The sequence below is a fragment of the Leuresthes tenuis genome, unplaced genomic scaffold (assembly GCF_036924035.1).
Source record: "Leuresthes tenuis unplaced genomic scaffold, fLeuTen1.0.hap1 SCAF_11, whole genome shotgun sequence".
NCBI classification, from domain to species: domain Eukaryota; kingdom Metazoa; phylum Chordata; class Actinopteri; order Atheriniformes; family Atherinopsidae; genus Leuresthes; species Leuresthes tenuis.
This window is the reverse complement of record NW_027325365.1, coordinates 33,908,653-33,927,678: the sequence shown is the minus strand read 5'-3', so window position 1 is coordinate 33,927,678 and position 19,026 is coordinate 33,908,653. Positions and strand designations below refer to the sequence as shown.

The 19,026-nt window shown below is 42.2% G+C and overlaps 1 long non-coding RNA gene across 1 annotated transcript; it reads left to right on the top strand.

The window, feature by feature from the left end:
* The first annotated feature begins 4,150 nt into the window (after window positions 1-4,150).
* On the top strand, window positions 4,151-17,152 carry LOC140318450 (uncharacterized). Its single transcript, XR_011917830.1, has 3 exons — window positions 4,151-4,388; window positions 9,072-9,231; window positions 15,966-17,152. It is a non-coding gene; the product is annotated as an uncharacterized lncRNA (long non-coding RNA).
* The last annotated feature ends 1,874 nt before the right edge of the window (window positions 17,153-19,026 follow it).

Sequence of the window (19,026 nt, the reverse complement as noted above, 5' to 3'; positions counted from 1 at the left end):
CATTCTAGCTGTTAATTTGTTGAGGTAATCTTCAGAAATGTAGACAATAGCAAACACAATGTACCATTAGAAGACTAGAGTGATAGTTGCTGGAAATGGGCGTCAATACACCTATGTAGATATTTAATTCAAAACCAGACGTTTCCACCTAGAATAGTCATTTACCACATTAACAATATATAGAGGGTATTTCTGATTTATTTAATGTTATTTTCATAGAAAAAAAACAGTGCTTTTCTTAGAAAAATAGGGAAATTTCTAAGTGACCCAAAACTTTTGAACGGTGGTGTGTATATTATATATATATTTGTAGTTTAAATAATTTAGATACAAATGACCACCTACATTGCCCATCATACATTGCTGGACTGAATAGTTAATTTTTTGCCCGGTCTTCTTCACGGTGTGTAAAATGGCTGATACTGAATGGGTTAACAACATATTTAAGATTCTTTTTGTTAAACCTTTCGTTTAGCCCGGAATAAAAAAATCTTTAGCTTCAAATTGGCGTTACGTAACTATAAGGCCCATGAAAATTCTTAGTAATTATTTTTATGTGAAGTACACACTATACTCCAATAGTTAATGAAACATACAGATACAGGTTCTGGCAAGAAATGAGTTTCGAAAAAACGAACTTACCTCATTAATTTAATGTGGAGCTCCAACTGTAGAGTGTTCAAAATGTCCCCTGCTGTGACTGTACACTTTACATATACTGTATGTAAAGCCCTGTCGGCAACCGTTTGATCTTCAATAGCCTGAAAAGCTACCTTACTGTAAAGAGGTTTGAAAGGCTTTTGGACTTTTCTATTTGTATCTCTATTTCAATGTTCCCAAAATAATAAACATATCGATTTATCATTTTTGTTATTATTTTATCACAAGAATTGTAGCTTTTCAAGCTACAAGTAATAAAATAAGATTGTAGAGATTATATGATCTTTGTGATGTAAAGTGTGTCCACTGATATCAGTTTTCCATCCGATGTTACACAACAAAATGTCTCATTCCCTCCTACCAGTGTTGAAGAAAAAATAAATAAATCAACGAGAGAATTCAGTTTCCTTTAATCACATGATGCTTCTCACTTTGAATCACATTTCTTCCTCAACAATAAACAGTACTGCCACTGATCTGTCTAGTACTGTACTGATGGGAATCTCCTGTAAAGTTTGGAAAACATAAAAGGGTCAAAATGAAGACAAATGGTTTAATTTAATTAATTAAAAGACAAAATTGTAATTATTTGAAGCTGTTGGGAAAAAGGCAGAATTGCTTACATGGCTGAAAAATGGCAGAAGTGTCATCAAAGAACAGCTGAAGGGTTAAAAACAACAGAATAATCTAAAGGAGAATAAAAATAAGTTTTACTTATTACTTTAAATTTTACTGAGTCATCCTGAAAGAGTTAATGGAATGGATATGCCATCTTAACTGGAACTTTAAATTTAATTTTAAAAGTGCAGAAGTGACAGTTTAAGATGATTTCAACACAGAGATGAACAGTTCTCATGAAAAAGGTCAAAGGTTAAATGGATCACCAGAACTCTGTTAAATGGGAAACAGAGAAACACAGACAAGAAAGAAAGAAAGATTATTTTTTATTTTGAAACAACCTTTATTCCAAAATCCTTCTATTTACAGTATTTCTTTTTCACAAACTCAAAACCAAAGCTAAAAACGTCAAAACAAAAACACTAAAAAATAAAAACCAAACAAAAAAATATTTTTAAACGTTCAGGATCAGAGAGTGTTCTCTAACAGAGCACAGGATGTCCTTCACTCCCCATATATTTACAAACTCGTCTGTTTTTCCAGTCATTTTATAAAAACTGAAATCTATTTTGATCCGAGCTGCCATCAGTGCAGTCACCATGGCCACCACGTCTTCTGACCCCTGACCTCTTACCCTGTTCTTTCTGGTCTTCCAAATGGCCAACTTTGCTGTCCCTGAAACAAAATTGATCAATTGGTGTACAGACTTCTGTTTGGCACAATAGTGTGGGCCAAAAATAAAGAGACTAAAAGAAAACACCTGACCAAACCCCTTAAACCACCTGTAAAGGTGTCTGAACAGAGCCTCTAATCTGGGACACTGGACAAAAAGATGGACAACTGTCTCTGACTGGGAGCAGAAAGGACAGGCATCTCCCGTGTTTGGTGCACCAGATGCCTGGGCTATGGCCCCGTGTACAATCCTCCACTGGAGGTCTGCTGTCCGTTTGTTGCCAGGAGGTTTGTACAGGGACCTCCACCAGCCCTTCGGGGAAGCTCTCACGCCAAAAACCTCAGTCCACCTCGACACCTTCACCCCTGCCAGCGACCGTAAGTTTACAACCTTAACGCAAAGGAAATAAATGTCTTTCTTCCCCAGAGTCTCAAAGTCGGTGGACTCGGAGGGTCCTAGACTCAGCAAGTCATTCTCCTCTGGCTGCCATTGTCCCACAGCTGGAGACACAGCCAGGGAGGGAAAAACTTACTCACATTCATCATCCCATTGGTCAGATAGAGTCTGGTTTTCAGCAAATGCCCTGAGGCCTGCTGGCAGGGAAACACAGATCTCTTCTACCAGCGTGAGCAGCACTCTGGTGGACTTGATGCACAGCAGGTCTCCCAAGTGAGGGACAGATGTTTTCAATAGATGACCAAGTTTCACCAGTCTAGCCTCTCTCAGTCGAAGTCTGAAGACAGAACCTGAGAGGTGATGATGGCTCTTCAAAGAACCACATCCCCGGTGTGGTCCCAGTCTTCCTTTCAGAGGTTCAAATCTGCCAGGCCTGGAGCACCGACCGGTAGACAGATGTCAGTCCAGTTAAATCCACAGCCTCAGGCTGTATCAGGAACAAGTGTCTGTCATAGCCTAGATGTCCAGCTTTCCTCAGCAGGAGACAGGCAATGTCCGTCCATGGCAGACCAAAGGTGTAGAGCAACCTCTGGGTGGTTTGCAGTCTAAGTGCTGCAACACGAGACATGATGTCCACAAGTCCTTGTCCCCCTTCCTGCACGGGAAGATACAGGACATCAGTCCGGGTCCAGACCAGAAAAAGTCCATAATTTTCCTCGGAATGTCCTCGATCAGGTCTCTTGGTGGAGGTAAGACAGTCAGCTTGTGCCAAAGGGCCGAGACGAGAAGTTATTAGCAATGAGAACCCGGCCCCTGTAGGAGAGCTGAAAGAGCAACCATTTCCATTTGGTTAGTCTGGCACATTCCTTCTCCAGAATACCCTCCCAGTTCTTCCTCTCATATTCCTCAGTCCCTAGAAAGACGCCGAAAACCCTGAGTCCCTGTCTTCCCCTGCCCAGGTCCCCTGGTAGCTTTGGCGTCTGTCTGTCTGTCCAGTGTCCGACAAGTAAAACCTCACTCTTGTCCCAGTTGACTTTAGCAGAAGAAGCTTTCTGATATATTTTGAGGCTTTCTGTGAGGTTGTCTATGCCCTTAAAGTGCTAAAAAGAAAACCACGATCCACCCTGTCGAAAGCTTTTTCTTGGTCCAGTGAGAAAACCCCGAGATCAAAACTGTACAATTTACACATGTAAAACAAATCCCTCATTAAAAACAGGTTGTCTATGTTAGGGTTTTTAACATTTATCTCATGATATACCCTGTGTTACAATTACCTTACTGTGCCTTTAATTGTATTGCTATGCTTTAACTGCATTTCCTACACTTTACTATATATATCCTATATGACATATACTGCATTTAGTTCCAATCATGTGGCGAGGAAATGAGGGTGCTTGTGAACAAAGAGAGATGCCTCAGGACGGAGTCTTCCAGAGGTCAACCGAGTTCACCCGAGTTTACACTACAAACCAACAATGGCTGATTCACACTAGTTTATTGATGTATCTCTTTGTATGATTGTCGTCAAGGTCTCACACTCTAATTGGCAGATGTGCCTCCATACGTAAATGCACACGTAAACGACCGACGTTCTGATTTTTCTATGAAACCCTTTGTTTTTGTAAAGCTCTTCCCCCTTTCTTATCTCTGAATAAAACCAGGCTGCTGCAATGAGGGAGTCTGAGATTGTTGTAGGTTGCTTAGACACATACACCTGTGGCTGAAGCGGTGACGGCTCTCCCCTTTTGCAAAAGCTGAACAGTATATTGATCTCTTGTGGGGTTCTTTCTGTTTAAGGTGGGACTTCGTTAGTAAGAACGAAAAACCCCATCAACTTGGTGCCGTGACCCGGATCCCAACATACCTGACCGCTGGCGGACGGAGGACGACGCGCTGAATCCGTGCACGGCCAGTGTCAACAGGACCTGGAAAGAAAGTCCTGGGGGGTAAATTCTTCGCTGGGCCAGCGTCATAGGTCCGACTTCGTCTGCCAATGGTGGATTGACGGGATCCGGACGGAGTGAAACGAACCAACAGAGAAGTAAGTGAAAAGTGCTGTGTTACGGGTCAGAGGCTCTGTAAGAAGAGAGGCCTTGAGTCCCAAAGAGTACAGGGTCATAGGCTAAAAACCTTGAGTCCCAAGAGAGAGAGACTGCTGCAGAAGTCTGCTCTTTGTCAGAAGTAGTTCCTCGTTGAAGGTTTGCTTCTGAGTAGCAGGGAAAGAATTTGTGTTTTGTGCTGTACAAAATTCTTGCTGCTGTGTAAATACGAGTGAATGAGAGTGTGAATGACAGAGTACACTGACTGAATCAGCATTACTGGTGGAAACCTAACGGTGTTAACACAAACCAGTAGTTTGTTGAAGTAGGTCAGTTTAATCTGTATTAAGGACATATATTAATAAAAATATACGCAGAGTACTAAATTAAGTTAAAATAAAAAATGGGTAATCAAACCAGTAAATCCTCCCCCAGAGGTGCCGAAGGTGATGAAAAATATATGGTTGGCAAATTTCCTGGTTGTCTACGTTATATGTCAAAGTGGCAGAAGAAGTTTGGTGTTGACAAAAAGTTGAAAGTTGATCAGACATGCTGAGAGAGTGGTAAATGAGAAAGAAGGAAATTCAGATGTGTTTTACACCGATGGTTTGGAATCCAGCAGCTCCACTGTTTTCTTCCGCGGCAGCCAGAGAGGTGGCGGTCGAGGAAAAAACAGAGGAGGGGGAAGAGGCCAAAGGCCCTTCCAGTCTGGATCTGATAGAAATTCTGACAAATACTGGAACTGTGGAGAACAGGGACATTGGTCCAGAAATTGTCCAAAGAAAAAACAAGATAATCACAAAGGAGGAAGAGGAGACAGAGGAAAGTCTAACTCCTGACTAGACATGAAAACCTCTGACTCCTCTAATCCTACAGATGAGATGGTTGTTGATGTCCACGCAGCTTGGGACATTTTGAATGCACTCAAAGAGAAACCCTATGTAGTGTTGAAAATAAATGGTAAACCTACAGAGTTTCTATGTGACAGTGGTGCATGCAAAACAGTTCTTAAAACACATGTCCCAGGTTTAAAACAGTCTCAAAATAGCATTTGGGTTAAATCAGCAGATGGGCAAACACACAAAGAGTATTTTTCTAAAGCTTTGACTGTTGCAGATGAAGAAGCTAAACTCACTATTTCAGCCTCTGTAGTGATTTCACCAAAATGCCCTGTTAACCTGTTGGGAAGAGACTTGATGACCCGGCTGGGCATCGCCCCAATTAAAAACGGAATGAAGGCTTACAGAGTCAGAGATGTTGACGTTTATGCATCCTGCACAGATGACAACAGTGTGTATTGTTCATATGATTTGAGCCCAAAGTTTGATTCTCACCTTCCTAGCAGAATGCTACGAGAAGCACGTGAACAACTACTAAATCCAGAGACAGAAATGACGCATAGTCAATTACATGTCACCATGAATGTTTTGACTGATCCCCATGACACACACGTCAAAGAATTTGCCAAAATGTCTCCTGTTGTAGTGGGATTGCTTCACATGTACACTGACCGAAGGTCATTTGCTGCTGTGACTGTACTCCTCCCTGTGGATCGAGCATCCAGCTACAAGTTATCAGCTACCCCTCATATCTCTCTGTTCAAGCCTGAGAACATAACTTGGACAGATGCTGGCATGAGAACGAAAATGGCAGCAGTTGCAAATGATTATGAGAGCAGTGACGAAAACTGGAGTTACAGTCCCAGCTGTGACATGTGGAGACAACCTTTCGGTGGTGCAGCAATTGCGAAGCACAAGTGCAACACCTCCCATGACAAACTGACGTTTTTCTAACTGCCAAAGAAGAAGCTGAATTGGCAGAGATCCCAGAAAAACTGTGGTGAAAGGGTCCTTCTGATGTTGGACTTTTAACATCCATACCTCCAGTACAAATTAAACCTCGATCAGACTGGAGGCCCAGAGTAAAACAATACCCTCTGAAACATGAGGCAGTGAAGGGCATCTCACCAGTGGTAACAGACCTTAACAAAGGGGAAATAATCAGACCATGCCCAGATTCCCCATGTAATACACCAATCTTTCCAGTACAAAAAGCGAATGGTAAAGACTGGCGTATGATTCAAGATCTACGTGCTGTAAATGAAGCAGTTGAAACAAGAGCTCCAAATGTACCTGATCCACACACATTGTTGAACTCTCTAAAGCCTGATAAAAAGTTCTTTACTGTAGTTGACCTCAGTAACGCCTTTTTCTCAGTCCCAATTCACCCAGACTCTCAGTTCTGGTTTGCATTCACATATGAGGGTCAAGGATACACCTACACCAGATTGCCACAAGGGTTTGCTGACAGCCCCACCATCTTTACCCAAGCAATAATGGCCTGTTTGGCAGATTTTCACATGCCCGAGTGAATGTGGATGACATTTTGGTGGCATCAGAAACAGAGGAAGCATGCAGAGAAGACTCTCTTGCCCTGTTGCAGCACCTCTGCAAAACTGGAAACAAAGTATCAAAAGATAAGCTCCAGTGGGTGAGAAAAGAGGTGAACTATTTGGGCCACACACTGTCAGCCGCAGGCAGACAGATACAAACAGCTAGAAAACAAACTATAGCTGACGTGCCTAAACCAGAGACAAAGAAACAAATGATGTCCTTCCTAGGACTTTGCAACTACTGCAGAGCGTGGATTCCACATTATGCAGAAAAAACTCACACTTTGCAGAATCTCATTTACGGTGTCCCCATGACAATGTCTGATAAAATCAAGTGGACCCCTGAAACTGAGACAGCATTTGTAGTTTTAAAACAAGCTTTGATGGAAACCACAACTCTCGTGTTACCAGACTACAGTAAAACCTTCGTTCAGACAGTGGACTGCAAAAATGGCTACATGACTTCAGTGTTGTTGCAGAACCATGGTGGCAGATTGAAACCTGTAGCTTTCTACTCAAAGAAGTTGGACCCAGTGGCCCAAGCTTTTCCTGAGTGTGTCCAAGCTGTTTGTGCAGCTGCTCTTGCAGTCACCCAATCAGCAGATGTCGTGTTGTTTCATAAAATGGAACTTCTGGTCCCACATGCTGTGGACGTGCTGTTGTTGCAAAGCAAAATTAATTTCCTTTCACCAGCCAGACATCTATCATACACAGCCACACTGCTGTCTCAGCCCCACCTGGTGGTGAAAAGATGTATTGTCTTAAACCCTGCAACATTGATTCCATTACCTGAAGATGGTACACCACACAACTGTCTGGAAACAACAGAACATTTGCAGTTACCAAGACCAGACCTCAGTGATACACCTCTCACTGTAGGAGAAAAATGGTTTGTTGATGGGTCGTGTTCCAAAGACCCACATGGTAACAATCGAAGTGGCTATGCAATAGTCCAACTGCCCTCCAGAGTGGTAGAGGCAGCCAAACTCCCTAGCCAAATGTCAGCACAAGCTGCTGAGCTTATTGCACTGACTAGAGCATGCAAATTAGCACAAGGACATGAGGTAACAATCTACACTGACAGCCAATATGCTTTCTCAACCTTGTTTTATTTTGCAAAACAATGGGAACGCAGAGGCATGACAGGTAAACCTGTAACACATGCCTCCCTTCTGACTGATCTCCTTCAAGCTATACAGTTGCCAGCCAAATTAGCAGTGTGCAAGTGTGCTGCACACACTACAGGCAAAGATGAAGTCTCCAATGGCAACAGATTTGCAGACCAAGTAGCAAAAGAAGCAGCTACAGGAAAACATGGACATGACAAATTTTTATCACACACCGATGATAAACAACTTATTGACCAAACTGTACTAACAGATATGCAACAAAATGCATCAGTACAAGAAAAACAGATGTGGGCCACAAAAGGTGCCACACAAAACTCTGATGGGATTTTTCAAGTGAATGAAAAACCAGTTCTGCCTAAATCCCTTTTCAAAGCAGCAGCAATTGTGACACATGGGCCTTGCCATGTGTCAACAGGAGGGATGAGTGCTATCATACAACAACACTTTACAACGTACGGATTAAATTCCTACTTAAAAAATTTTTGTAAAGCATGTCTTGTGTGTGTGAAGCATAACCCCCAAGGAAACATGAGACCAAAAAGAGGCTCTTTTCCAAAACCCTCTTACCCGTTTCAAACAATGCACATGGACTTCATTGAACTTACACAAAGTGGACCTCACAAGTACTGTTTAGTGATGGTCGATGCTTTTTCCAAATGGGTTGAGATAGTTTCATCAAAGCTAGCTGATGCACTAACAGTAGCTAAGGCTATTTGCAAATCTATCATCCCAGCCCACGGCATCCCCAAACCATTTACAGTGACAATGGACCACACTTTGTGAATAAAGTAGTTCAGAAAATGGCAGAGCATTTGGGAATGGATTTGAAAAATCACTGTGCCTACCACCCTCAAAGTGCAGGCCTTGTGGAAAGAACAAACGGCACTATCAAAAGCAGATTGAAAAAGTGCATGGAAACTACTGGCCGTCCATGGCCAGAATGCTTGGACCTGGTGAAACTCTATATGAGAATCACTCCCACATCAGAAGGATTAACTCCATTTGAGATAGTCCATGGGAGACCATATAGGTTACCAGTGTTTTCATCAGACTCACAGAAAGCAGATGAAGAACAGACTCTGGCAGATTATATGATCAGGACACTAAACCAGAAAGACGTGTCCAATGCAAATTTACTGCCTTCTGATTCCTCTCTTCCACAGGTTGACAGTCCCATCAAAGCAGGTGACTGGGTGTACATCAAAGTCATCAAAAGAAAGAACTGGGCCAGCCCACGGTGGGAAGGACCATACCAAGTGCTCCTGACCACACCTACTGCAGTGAAGATTGCTGAAAGGCCCAGCTGGATCCACCTCAGCCACTGTAAGTTACAGAGAGTGTTGGACCCCTAATTTCAGAGTGGTAATTCTTTCTGTTTAAGGTGGGACTTCGTTAGTAAGAACGAAAAACCCCATCAGTCTATAATGGACCTGTCCGGGACACAGTAAGATTGGTCCTTGTGGATGATCCCATACAGCACTTTTTTGAGCCTGTTGGCAAACATCTTAGATAATAGTTTGTAGTCTGTGCTCAATAGAGCTACAGGCCTCCAGTTTTTTTAAATGTGCCAGATCCCCATTTTTTGGGATGAGGGAAAGAACGGCGCTCCTGCAGGAGGCCTGCAGCAAACCTGTCCTTGAAAACTCCTGCAGAACCTCCCACAGGTCAGCACCCAATACCCTCCAAAAGTGCTTGTAGAAATCTGCAGGTAAGCTGTCCAGCCCCAGGGTCCGACCAGACGTTAACTGTCTCACTGCAGTGGTCAGCTCCTCCAGCGAAATGTGGGCATCCATGGAGATCTTGTCCTCAGGACTCAGCTCAGGAAGTCCCCGTAACAGCTCATCCTGGCACCCTCTGTGGATGTCCTCCGCACTGAAAAGGGCGCTGTAAAAGTCCACTGCATTACTCCTCATTTCAGCCTGGTTTGTGGTTGTTTTTCCGTCAGGCAGACAGAGATAAACCATCTGCTTTTTTCGAGAGACGGATTTCTCCAAGTTATAAAAGAAGGATGTGGGAGCATCCATGTCCCGGACGGTGGTGAAACGTGCCCTGACCAGAGCCCCTTTTACACTCCTGTAAAAACGTGCTGAGTTCTTGTCTTTTCTGGTGCAGTGTGTGCAGTCTGTCCTCCATGTCCTCCCTGATGTCCTGCTCCAAGTCCTGTATGGTCCTTCTGACCTTTGTTGTGGAGTGACTGGTGTATTGCTGACAGAAAACCCGAATATGTACCTTACCTACCTCCCACCACTGACTCAAATTCACCCTTCCTCCCTCTGTAAATTTCCCAGAAAGCCTCAAACTTTTTACAAAAATCAGTGTCGGGCAACAGCTTAGTGTTAAAGTGCCAAACCGAGCTGTGTTTGGGTGTTTGTGTGATGTGAAAATCTAAAGTGACTAAATGGTGATCAGCAAAACCTACAGGATAAATGTGACTGTTTGATAATCTATTACTATATGACTGTGAAATGTAAACCCTGTCTAACCTGGCTGCACTCACCCCCCCATCCACCACCTTCACCCATGTGTATTGTCTGTTTGACCCTCCACGCGTCCACTACCCCCACCTCCGCTCCCAGCTGCCTCAAGGCTGCAGCAGACCGCAAGTGGGGCTCCTGCCCGGTCCTGTCCAGGGTGAAATCTATCGCGCAGTTCCAGTCTCCTCCCATAACTAGGCAGTCATCTTGACTGCACTGCTTCACAAAGGCAGAGACCCTCTGAAACAAGTCCAGTCTTTCTGAGCCCAGATTTGAAAGAGCCAGCTGGTCGAGGCGGGTGGCCACCCTTCCTGAGTCTGGTTCTGCCAGAGGTTTCTTCCTGGTTCTGGTTCTGCCAGAGGTTTCTTCCTGTTAAAAGGGAGTCGTTCCTTTCCACAGTCGCCTCAGGCATGCTCAGGACGGGAGTTTGGACTGAAGACAAGTTTCAGTGCAATTTGATGGTTTCCTTTAGCTAGGATATTGTTTCGGAATTGGCTCTACATGAATGAATTGGATTATTTTGAATGAATTAATTGGATTTCATTGGATTATGATCACAATGTATTGAATTCCAATTGGCTTGAATTGGAATATATTATTTAAGTGTGTTAAGATGACATTTGTTGTAATTTGGCACTATATAAATAAATTGAATTGAAGAACATGGCTTTACTATGGTTTTACTTCAAGGTATGGGGATAGCTGACCGTGCTAAAAAAGCTCAAAATAGTGATAATTTTACAGACGATTAATTGCTGGAGTTTGAAAAGGCCTGAAATGTATTTTTTAAGGACTTGCAGCTGAATGAAGGCAGGAAAATACAAAAGCAAAAGTGAAAAGAAAGAAAAGAAAGAAAGAAAGAAAGAAGAGAAACAATGCAGAATCATTTGAAAATTTAGTGAAAATTCATTAGCTGGGGTTTCAAAAAGGCTGAAATTTATTTTTGAAAGGCCTTGGAGCTAGATGAAGGAAGAAAATTACAGAAAAGGAAGAAAAATGCAAAGAAAAAGTAAAAAAAAATTCAGAAAGAACAGAAACAATGCAGAAAAATGTGAATATTTAGTAGAAACTCATTTGCTGCAGTTTCAAAAGGTCTTTTTTAAATGAGCTGGAGCTGGATAAAGGCATAAAACTGGAGAAAAGAGTAAATGGGCTGGAATGAAATGGAGAGTAATGAAGACTCCTGAAGATGTCAAAGTAGCAAAAGAAAAGTGAATTTTAATAGAAAGGCATTGATGGATTCTTAATTAGCACAATATTCTATAATGAAGATCAAAAAAGTAAAGTGAGTAATAGTTAAAATGGCTTCAGTGTAATATACAGCAGGGAGTGGAAGTGACAGCAATGTTTGTCAACAGCTGCAGCTTAATGAGCTCTCTCCCTGTATAACCTGCAGAAATTGCTTTTTTTGGATACTATGACCTACTGTGAGAAAACTGAAAGAGCGAGGGAAATAATTTGAAGACCGTAAGAAGCAGAAGGCTTGGGGGAACGCGGCAACGTAGTTTTTATTTCAATGGAGTGAAAAAAATTTAAACGGCAGCGAGTTGAACACAGTTGAACCTGTCTCTGGTGTCAGACCAAATTTTCATTGGAGTAGGTGAGAGAAATTGAAAGGTTTCTCTGGCTTCAAGGCTCATAGCTGAAATTAAAAATAAATGTGAGCTCTTTAGTAGTTACATCAGCTGAAAGAGGACAAGTGTACCTACATTTTAAGGTATAATTAGTTTGTCTGAGTTACACTGTATGAAAGTTAGAGGAATTTGTTTGAATATCAGAAAAAGTTAAAATGATCAGTGTGCCACTCTGCTGTTCTCATTCATAAAAATCAAGAAGGAGCAAAATGTTCATGTTTTTGAAACTGTCATATTTCAAAACTGGCTTAATATTTGAAAAAGGTAAATCATTTGGTAATAGCTGAATGTCTTGTGACCCGTTTAAAGTTTGAATGGTGCCTCTAGCTTATTGTGAGAATGCTGGAAAGCATTCTCACAATAAGAATCCACAAGAGTAATATCTGTGCTTTAATGCCTTTGGCATTGGCACCCATCAAAATTTGCCCAGCGAGAGACAGAGAATATGCTGAGAGATCTGCTCGTTGCCAGTGAAGCATTAGATATTTCAAATCCAGTCTGAAATATGAGATAGTGGCTTGTTATGGTGAAACCTCCCTGCTTTAGGCATCATGAGTGAGGGAAAGCACACAAGCTATTACTTGGACATAAGCTATTTGTCAGTGTCAGTATGCACATATGTATGCACTCAGGACAGAGTCCCCGGCAAGCCTATGAAGCTTGGTGAAGATCGGACAATGTATGCAAAAGTTATGAGTGAATCTGTGTTTTATGGCGTGTAGTAGCGAGTTTGGGGGTATGCCACGGCCACACCCTTCAGACTTTGGAAGAGATTCTCCTAACTTTTAATGCCCCATGGCATGATGGCATCGACCTTGTACATCGCGTGGGGAGACGTCAGGATGGATCAAACAGGTCAACAATCATCCTCTTCACATTGAGACTAGTTCAGGATGAAATCTGGAGAGAAGCAAAGGGTTCAAAGTTTCTTCTCAAAAACAGATTGAGGATCATGGAGTTGCTTTCTCCAGAAGATAAGGAAGCAAGACAGATACTTTGACCCTTGGTAAAGAAGGCTAGTGAAGAGGGGAAGAAAGCCTCCTACCTTGTCCCATTCGTCTTTATTAATGTAAAAAAAATGACTGTCTGGAGGTAACTTGAATACACACACTCAGACTATGCTTTATGGCACGTTTGGCAGAATTTGATTTTAATATATAATTGGTCGGGTTTACGTGACCCGGAAGTTTGGTAAGGCTGCTCAACCTGGGAGGCTGCACAAGCGCCCAACAACAACCAATCAGATTGCGGGCTACAGCACAATCAATCAGCTCACCGGCACCCATTGAGCGCGGTGACTATATGGTATTTTTGTAACTAAACTGGTTAGCTGAGCTGCTTGACATTTTTAATTGCAAGTTACTGCTAATGGTAGCTTAGCTACTTTGTTGATACAAAATGCATATTTTTTCAGTATTCTATTAGCTACTTTCAAGAGTGACTGGAGAAATTAGTCCCTTGCAGGCTAGTTATTGGGATAATGATGATTTCATATTGCATGTCATTATTCAGTCAGCTACCTTCACGGCTGACTGGAGAGATTAGTGCCTTGCAGGCTGATTATTATTATTATTCCGCATTCCTTTCTATCTATAGAAGTCTATGGGAGTGTCGCCACTCTCTTTTTACATCATTCAAGATATATATACATAGACGCCGCATTGACTGCTGCCGCTCACAAGAGGGTTATGCCCACAGGGCAGTCATCTTGGTACAGTGCCACTCGCTCCTACATTACATCTATGGAGGAATGGTGTTTCTACACGATAAAAGTGATCATAAATCACTCAGTTGTAAAGCTACTTTCAGGAGGTTTGTTTGTCAAACGTCAGACAGACAAACATAGATAAAATGAAAAGAACCCATAAAAGATCAGATGTATTCAGATCTTTATTTAAAGAACTTATATAAAATATGTAATATATAAAATGTCTTTCAGCTCTTCATTGATGAGGTTTTTCCTCCCTCAGATCCTCGAAAAGATCTTTATAAATGTAAAAAGGAAATATTATAAATGTAAAGCTCCCCTTGATGCCCATTTATTTATTTTTGCTTACAATATATAACATGTAATAGAGCCGAACCGGACAGGGGGACAAGTAAAGAAGAAGAGCAAAGAAGAGGAAACAGAACAAAAATAGAAGCAAAATCCAGACAACCAGCTGCTACACCTGTAAAAACAGACGACAATCCACGGCCTCTGTGGGGAATCCAGCCTTAGAGTCACCAGGAGCATCTGAAAGAAGACAAGCAGAGAAAAAACAAACAAACAAAAACAAGCACAAGTAGTGGCAATCACATACAACACAACTGTGCATAAAGATGACCTGAAAAAACAGGATAATACATCATGCTAAGCATGAGAGGCAACGGGAGAAGCAAAAGCAGGCCAGATGACAGCAACCCAGCAACTCATCAATTCAATTTTTTCAATTTTATTTATTTATGTAGCGCCAGATTACAACAATTGTCATCTCAAGGCACTTAAGTAATATAGTCCAATTCAAGCCAATTGGAATTCAATTAATTGTAATCATAATCCAATTAATTCATATCGAGCCAATTAAAAAAATTATATCCTAGCTAAGGAAACCAACAGATTGCACTGAAACTGGTCTTCAGTCCAATCTCCCGTTCTGAGCGTGCCTGAGGCAACTGTGGAAAGGAACGACTCCCTTTTAACAGGAAGAAACCTCTGGCAGAACCAGAACCAGGAAGGGTGGCCATCCGCCTCGACCAGCTGGGGTTTGAGAAGACAGAAAAGAGGGGGGAAAAACACCATAACGCCATTCAAAGGATATCTGTTGGAACAGGGAAACACAAGTTAATAACAACAATAATGTCACATGTACATAATATCATTTGAGAAATTAAACAGGGGGAAAAAGAGAGCAAAGAGAGGAAAGGTGTGACAGATGAGGTCCCCCAGCAGTCTAAGCCTATAGCAGCTTAACTATGGGATGTTTCAGGATCACCTGAGCCATCCCTAACTATAAGCTTTATCAAAAAGGAAAGTTGTAAGCCTAATCTTAAAAGTGGAAAGGTTGTCTGCTTCCCAGACATTTACTGGCAGCTTATTCCACAAGAGAGGGGCCTGATAACTGAAGGCTCTGCCTCCCATTCTACTTTTAGAAACTCTGGGAACAATAAGTAAACCTGCAGCTTGGGAGCGAAGTGCTCTGTTAGGAAAATATCTTACAATGAGATCTTTAAGATATGATGGAGCTCGGTCATTAAGAGCTTTATATGTGAGAAGAAGAATCTTAAATTCTATTCTGAATTTAACAGGGAGCCAATGAAGAGAAGCTAAAACTGGAGAAACATGATCTCTCCTGTTAGTTCTCAACAGACCTCTGGCTGCAGCATTTTGGATCAGCTGGAGGCTTTTCAGAGAATATGTGGGACAGCCCAATAATAAGGAATTACAGTAGTCCAATCTTGAAGTAACAAATGCATGAACTAGTTTCTCTGCATCACCCTGAGACAGGATGTTCCTGATTTTAGCAATATTACGAAGGTGAAAGAAGGCAGTCCTAGAAATCAGTTTTATATGTGCGTCAAATGATAAATTCTGGTCAAAAATAACTCCAAGGTTCCTCACTGTAGAACTAGAAGCCAAGGAAATACCATCTAGAGTAACTATATAACTAGAAAATTTCTCCCTGAAGCGCTCAGGTCCAAAGAGAACAACTTCAGTTTTATCTGAATTTAAAAGCAGACAGTTCTGAGTCATCCAGATCTTTATGTCTTTAAGATAGGCTTGTAGCCTGACCAACCTAATGGTTTCATCTGGTTTCATAGATAGGTACAGCTGAGTATCATCAGCATAACAATGGAGATTTCTGCCATGCTGTCTAATAATATTACCTATCTAAGGTACCTACCTTAGAGAAAGTAAAGACATGCTTTTTGTTCTTGAGTGTTTTAACTCTGACTGTGGTGTGTTTAGGACGCTGATAGCAATACCTCATGCAGCCTGGGTGGAGAAGATGAATGAAATAGCGGATCGAGTTTCCATGCTCTTTCGCAGCTGCCAGAACTGGGGTGAGATTCTAGCAGTCAAGAAAACCCTGGTTGTGTAGACATGCCTCCACTGTGCACCCTCCTCCTCAACCACCAACCCCGAGGCAATAACCACACCCCCTTCAGGTTTATAAGGAAACCCTCCAGCACAGGTCATACACCAATCAACATGAGGAGCAAGATGGGAACTAGCGTCCAGAAGACGTCGTGCGAGGAGATCACTGACTGCAATCTGGAGAATGCTTCTCCGTCGCTATTGATGCATACACGGAGCCCCTCTGCGTGATCCACATCGCCGCAGTTAGGATCACCAGACAGCGACAGATACTGCTGGGAGCCGTATCACCCTCCTTCACCAGCGACTTCGTGTTTCTTCTCCTCCTCCTCCTCCTGTACTTCTCTCAAGATTGAGTTCTCACCTTTGGCGCCTGATGACTGCTGCTTAACGCTCTACCGGATAGGATCCGCCGTTGTTGTAACAGCGGAGGAAGCTGAGTCAAACGAAATGGAGGACTCTGAGCTTCCACCAGGCCAGAGGCCCCCTGCAGACACTCAGGGTGGCGGAGGAGAGGAGGACGAGGGTGCCAGAGGAGAGGGCGAGGATGAATTTGATGGATGGGTACCCTCAGGTTTTATCAAAGTTGTGAAAACTGCAGTGATACACCTCTTGAATGAGACCATCAAAAAATTTATGATTGAATGTTGATATGGGTGTACTGTGGACCACCCCAGTTTACGGCAACATCAGTGCAAGGATGTGCTCGAGGATGACTTTTTTCATGACCATTACTACACTCTGATGCGGAAACTTTATAATCAACGATTCATTACTTCTATTCAACATCTTCTAACTGCGCGTAACATTTGTGAGGATGATGGCAGAGTCAGGGCTGTGGCAGAAGCTTACTTGTACGAACTAACTCTGGTGAAACAAATCAACACTTCTATACACGATATGTATGAGCAGTTGATTGGAGAAGATGTAAAGAAATTGCAGCAGCTTCAAACAATGACAAAATTTTGGGAGGGTTAAAAGAAGGGTGTAAGATTCCTTCTGTCCATCAGTTGGGTATGTTTAGACTAATATTGTAATCATGTGATGTTGTTATAACATTTAACTTTTCTTAAATCCTATATTACTAGCATTCCTGCTTTTCGTGATCACGTGTATGTATAATAATACATTAGAGAAAAAATAAAAGGTTGAAATATACTTGCGTTTTGTGTTTTCTGTCATTACAAGCCAGAGCTTGTATAAGGTAAGATGGCTGAAACGAGATTAACGAAAAAGGTTTTCTACGATCCTATCCACCCTGGTAGTTTTGGGGGAGTAGAGAGGTTAAAACGAACGAAACGGGTAAGAAAGTCGCGTGCGAAAAAGTGCAAGACTTCTTATCAGAGCAAGATGCATATACTCTACATAAACCTGCAAGAATACATTTTCCGAGAAACCCGGATTTTTGTCACAAGCCCCTTAAAACAATTCCAAGCAGATCTCTGCGACATGCAGAACCTGGCTGAGTACAATGACGGGTATATTTATCTATTAACCGTCATTGATGTGTTTTCAAAAAAGGCTTACGTTCGCGCTTTGAAGAGAAAAACAGCCGCAGAGGTGGTAAAGGCTTTTGAATCTGTTTTTAAAGAAAGTGAGACCCCTAAAAAACTTCAAACTGATGCTGGGAAAGAATTTTTTAACAAAAAATTTAAGGCTTCATGAGAGAACCACGGAATTGTGCATTTTGCTACGCCGAGCGAGGTAAAGGCGTCTGTGATTGAGAGGTTTAACCGCACGTTAAAAACCAGGATATGGAGATATTTAACTGCTAATAACACACGTCGATACCTCGACGTCCTGCAGGATCTCGTGGAAAGTTACAACCACAGTTGCCACACAAGCATCAAAATGAAGCCTGTGGAGGTGACTCTAGAAAACACCTTTAAAGTTTTTCAGAACCTGTACGGCTCTGCATGCGATCGACGCTGCAAGGACTCAAGGATAAAGTTTAAAAAAGGAGATCTTGTAAGAATATCTAAACTGCTAGGCGTGTTTGACAAGAAATATGAACAAAGTTTTACAGATGAAGTGTTTACAGTGACCGACCAGATTGTACAATCTCCCCCTGTGTACAAACTCAAAGATTTTGATGGAGAAGCTATTGAAGGTTCATTTTACGCGGAGGAGCTTCAAGGAGTTAAACTGAATAAAGACAAGATGTATCAAGTGGAGAAGATATTAAAACGACGCAGCATCAGGGGTGTAAAACAGGTTTTTGTTCGTTGGAAAAACTGGCCTGAGAATTTCAACAGCTGGGTCAGAGCCAGTGACCTTGACAGGGTATAAAAGAACCTTCACTACTCCTAGCCCGCAACATTACACCATGAACCGAACGGTAGAGGATGAGGGGTTTTATATCACCCTGCCCTCTAACGCTAGTCTCAATGTCTTTAAGAATAATACCAGTTCAAGTTTCCGCGTGGATTTAGCCCAGCATATCGCCCAGCATTTGGAAGGTTCGTGGCAGGTTGCCTTGACGGAGATTTCTTATCCGTACACATGGCATAATGCCCCTAGGGACCAGGCTTTTTTTGAATGGAGGAAAGCGGGACAGGAAAAGTTCTACCGCCAGAATATAGGATGCGGACATTTCAAGGATTTGAATCAGCTCAAAGCCGAGATTGAGGGTCACCTTAGAAAATAGGTTCTGATATTCATTTAGTCGTGGACACGGTTGAAAATAGACTCATGTATCAGTCAGGTGCTCAGTACCACCTGCGTTTTTATCCACCACTGAGCTACATGCTAGGTGTGGAGCCTGGTAAATGGATCGTATTTGATACAAGGAGTGCCTCTTACCCGATGGATTTAAAAGCAGGTTTCTACCAGCTTTACTGTTACAGCGATGTGGTTGCTCCTCAGATAGTCAGCGATGCTTATAACCCGCTCTTGCGAACAGTTAGAGTAGAGAGTAAGTTTGGCGATATAA